This window comes from Trichosurus vulpecula, chromosome 6 (assembly GCF_011100635.1).
Source record: "Trichosurus vulpecula isolate mTriVul1 chromosome 6, mTriVul1.pri, whole genome shotgun sequence".
Lineage (NCBI taxonomy): Eukaryota > Metazoa > Chordata > Mammalia > Diprotodontia > Phalangeridae > Trichosurus > Trichosurus vulpecula.
In genome coordinates, this window is record NC_050578.1 from 163641 (window position 1) to 168844 (window position 5204).

Genomic DNA, 5204 nt, shown 5'->3' on the forward strand with positions numbered 1-5204 from the left:
AGTCCGAAACTCCATATCCCGCTTTAAGAGAATTTTGATTCACTGTCTGTCATCTCGGCCCGCCCCCCCCTCCTGTCCCTGCTCCGGATTGGGTAATTTAGAGGCCACGTGATAGCTATCCGAATGCTTATTGGCTCACCGTCCTGGATGGAGGAGAGGAGGGAGAGAGAGAGGGAAGGGGAGAGAGGGAGGGAGGGGAGAGAGAGAGAGGGAGGCGGAGAGAGAGAGGGAGAGAGAGACAGAGACAGACCGAGAGAGATATCGCATGATTCGGGCCGGAACCTGTGATTGCCTGGCTGTCTATAACAAAGGGGGAGCTAGGAGTCCGCCGGGGTGGGTTACGGTTGGGCACCCCCCCCATCTTTCCGGACCAATCTCTGATTGGCTGCACTCCTGTCAGTCACGCCACCCCACCGGGCAAGATGATGAATGAAGAGGGGATCACGTGCCCAAAGCCAGGCTTCCGGGCTCGAGTCTCTCAGCGAGAATTGAAGCCACGTGACTTTAGCCAGGCAAGTTTCCCTCCCCCTCCACCACCTTCCGCGGTCCTGGGGGTTCAAAGAAAGGCAAAAACGGGAAGGAGCCCCCAGGCCGGGGGTGGGGGGATACGTGCGATGACCCCAAGAACGCATCCGGGATAACGCGGGGAGAGGTTCGGGGAAGGGGCCGAGGCCGGAGAACCAAGGGCGATGCCCCTGGGCCGGGACGCGGAGGGGGCTCGGCCTGGAAGACCGCGCCTGGTGCCTCCCCAAGCGGACCTCAGGCCGGAGCCCGAGTCTGGGGAGCTGTCATCCGTGATGGGGCGGGCGTGCCTCGACGGCCCCCAGGGACACGCGCGGGGAGGCGGGCGTGGGTTACTGGGTGACCTTAGGGTGCTGCGTCCGGCCCACCCCACGCCCGTCTGATTGGACCCCATCTGGAGGAGGGCTGCGGAAAGCGACCCTGAGTCCGACACGAGAGGCCGCCCAGCGCGGGTGACCTTGGCAGGGGGCGGTGGAAGGAGCGCCCCCGCGGGGCTCGGCCGGGGACTGTTCTCCAAAAGTAGGACCGGATCACCGCCATCGGACGCCTTCAGGCAGAGGTCGGAGAGCCAGTGGTCAGGGGCCTGGTGAAGAGGCGCCTCGGGAGTGGATGTCCTGGACGTGACCCGAGGACGGCGACAAGGTGTAGGGGCTGGTCCGTGTCAGGATTCAGCCGCTGCTGGCGTTCGGGCACCGGGCGGACCATCTGGATTTGGGCTTCCTTGCAGCCGGCTCCAGTTTTTCCGTCTACGCCGCACTTCTCTTTACTCCTCCACAACCGTGGTTATTTGCACGCTAGGTTTTGGGGTTTCCTCTTTGTTTTTCAGTGTGTGCTCACACACATGCTGGAAAGGAAGCTGAAGGACTCTTCCTTGCTTCTCACCTGTAGAAAGAGATTTAATTATCCTGTAAATGGAGTCACTAGGCAGCTAGGTGGTCGGGTGGATAGAGTTCTGGGCCTGGAATCAGAAAGACCTGAGTTCAGATGTGGCCTCAGACACTTCCTAGCTGGGTGATGCTGGCAAAGTCACTTCATCCTGTCTGCCTCAGTTTCCTCATCTGTCACATGAGCTGGAGAAGGAAATGTCAAACCACTCCGGTATCTCTGCCAAGAAAACCCCAGAGGGGGTCACCAAGAGTCAGATAGGAGTGAAAACATATGAACACAAATGGAGTCAGTAGAATGCATCAGCATGTGCCGGCCCACAGCTGGGGACCTGTCTAGGATGTTCCCTGGGCCCCTGACTTGACCCTCAGTCAAGTAACCCTTCTTGTGGTGTCTCATTTCTGCCCTACCACAAACAGAGCTGGCCCCTATAAAGCCAGGAACTCTGTAAGGTAAAGAGACCTTCTTTGCCTAAGCTGGGTGGGCAGGGAATGTGGGAGGCCTGGGCTCCACAGGCCTGACAATCATCTTCTGCCCTTTCCTGCTTTCCCTCCAAATTCAGGGTAAACCGTGCCTGGGGACCCTAGGGAGGGCATCACACAGTAACCCTGCAGCCTGGGCTAACAGCATTTTACCTGATAAAAGGTATAGTGGCTAGAGTGGGGCTCCTGCAGTTAGGGAGATCAGAGTTCAAATCCATCCTCAGACTAGCTGTGTGATCCTGGGCAAGTCACTTTCTGTTTGCCTCCCAGGTTGTTGTGAAGATCAAATGAGATGATACTGGAAAAGTGCTTAGCACAGTGTGTGGCACATGGTAGGTGTTGTATAAATTAGCCATTACTGTTACCTGCATCTTCCCAGGGCTGTTTCCTTGGGGAGGGGGGAGCAGCCCAACAAGACTGGTTCCTGCAGCCGTGTAGAAAGCCTGGCATGGGCCCCAGGGCCATTCCAAGAAGAGGGAGCCAGTGATGGCAGGGGGTAGCATGAGGGTCGTCCCCAGCCAGGCACCAACTCATTCCTGCATCACCCACTCCCACAGTGTTTCTGCTGCTACCTGTGACCACTGCGGCAGCAAGGGTAATACCGGGGTCAGGGTGGCCCCTTGAGCCAGGATCAGACCCTTCGATGGATTCCTGGGCCCACCAGAGGGGCCTTCACACCCTCCTTTCCAGATGCACATCACATTAGGAAACCCATGCCATGCTTGACTATTTCTTTCCATGTATCAGTCAAAACCATTGATTAATCAAAGCCCTTCATAACTTCCCCCTCTTCCAGTTGTCTTATGTGTCCTCCCCCAATACTGTTCAATCCAGTGACATTGGCCTCCTGTCCCTCCAACAAGACCCTCCATCTCTGGGCCTTGATGGCTGTTCCCCCCATCCCTGCCTGGAACACCCTACCCCTTGTCCCATCTCTGCCTCCTGGCTTCTTTAGCTAAAATTACACCTTCTTACACCTGCCTCTTAAGGCTAGTGTCTTCTCTCTGGTGATCGTTTCCAGTTTATCCTGTAGCATACATAGAAATATTTGTTTGACGGGTTTGTCCAGGATGAGTTTGGGGTGTATGGGGTGTTCAGGGAGGACCAGTACCTCTGGAGGGAGGGCTGTCAGCCCCTTTTCAGGGCTTATCACCCACCTTCGGTGTCCACCTTTGCCCATCCCTCACATGTGACTCCAAGAAGTGATGGCATGGGCAGTGGCCGCACCCTGGTAAATTGTTTTGGCAGATGGGCTAAACCAGGCTGAGGTTAACCAATAGACCTCAGACCTATTGGTGAGTTAGGGGATGTCTATCCCAAGCATGTGAAGGTGACCCCCAGCAGAAGGAGCAGGTGAGAACAGTCTGTTCCAATGGCCGTGAAGATGGCTGATGCGGGCGTTATAGAGCTCGGAGCTTGGTTAGACATGGAAGACGCCAAGATCACCCACTGCATCCTGGGCCATCGCCAGTCCTCCTGATGTCTGCCCTGCCTCTGGACTTCAATGGCTGTAGAAGAGAGAGGGAGGCTGGTGACTGTGTAGATCTGCCTCACTCATATCTAATTCACAGGCAAGTCGAGAGCTCATTCAGTGATGTCCTTGGTCTCCAAAAACAAGGACAAACAACAACAGAGCTGTTCGAGTGTTGTCTCCCTACGAGCTTCTCAGGACTGGGACTTTTGCCTTCCTTTGTATCCTCAGTGCTCAGCATAGTGCCTGGCACACAGTAAGCACTTTAGATGCTTATTAACTTGATGTAGGTGCTTTCTGTGTGCCGGGTACTAGGTGAAGAGTTGGGGATACAAACAGGAGCCCACATTTTAATGAGGGGAGACAAAAGTCTGGACAGACAGGATAAATGGGGGCAGACAGAGGAGCTTTAGGCAAACAGGCCACCTACTCTGATCTACTCCTACACTGGAGGACCACCCAGGGTCTCTTCTTCAGTCAGGGTACCAGTGGTGCTATACAGAGAGCCCTGGGCCTGGAGTGAGGAAGACCTGAGTTCAAATTCCTCCTCAGACACTGCCTAGGTGACTCTGGGCAAGTGACTTTCTCTCTGTGGGATCTCAGTTTCCTCACCTGTAAAATGAGGGGATGAGGCTAGCTGGCATCTAAACTCCCTTCCGGGCCGTGAGCTTGTGACTTTCCCCACCTTTCCTTTCTCTTCCTCCTCCTTCTCTTCCTCTCTTGATCGTCTCTCTTATTGGTCTCCTACAGTGCTTTCCCTGCAATAGCCACTCTGGGTCTTCTGTTTAAATTGTAAATGCACTGCTTTTGTTCATGGAGTTCTGCTTGTTAGTCAAATCCCTGCTCTCTTGGCCCTTAAGGGCCCAGGGTCCCAATCCCAAACTTCTGGAAGAGAAAGGGAATGAATCAGGTTCTTGGTACAGCCATGTTTGCTTCGTAATTAGATTTAGAAATGAATGATTGGGTCACATATTCAAATCATTTCAATTGTCTTAATTTAATCTATTTTATTAACTTAATAGAAACCTTGGTCAGAGGAACCAAGCATGAATATTATATTACGTTCTACACACACACACTCTCTGTTGCTCACAAAAGCACGCACACACACACACAAACTTGGGATCTTCCACTCCAGTGTCTCTTCCCCACATGGCAGTGACCCTGGTTTGTCCAAGCCTAGGCCAGCAGGGTCAGGAGGAGGGGAGGCATGGCTAGCTAGCAGTCACAAAAACAGAACTGTAAGGGACACCTTGTAGGCCATCTAGACGAGTCCCTTTATTTTAAAGATGAGGAAACTGAGGCACAGAATGTTTAAATGACTTGTCCAGGGTCATGCCACTGGTGAGCATTGGAAGTGAGTTTTGAATCCATGTGGTCTTGATGCCAAGTCCAGTGCCCTCTCCTCTGCACTCCTGTCTCTGTGAAGAGGTCTCATCCATCCCAGCAGGGGCTCACAGTGTGACAGTGGCCAAGAAAGGAAGCCCAATCTCCACCTGCACTGAGGTCTTAGCTCTGGAGCCAAGAGGTCCTGGAAGGCCTCCAATCCCAGCGAGGCCATCACTTTAAGGATGTGCAAACTTGAGGTGGCATGGTGGGGTTGGCAGACTGGCTGGCAGGCTCCCAGCAAAGGAAGGTTCTGAGGCTGCAGATTCCTTCCTGTCTCTCCTGAGCTGCCCTCTGCCCCAGAGGAGCGACAGGATGCTGCTTCTGCCTTCTGCCCTGCTTAGACCACATCAGGCAGTGGCATTGCCTGCTGGTTACCATATTCTAGGGAGGATGTTGACCAACTGGATTGTGTCTGGAGGAGACTGGCCAGGACAGGGAAAGAAGGCAGCCTTGTC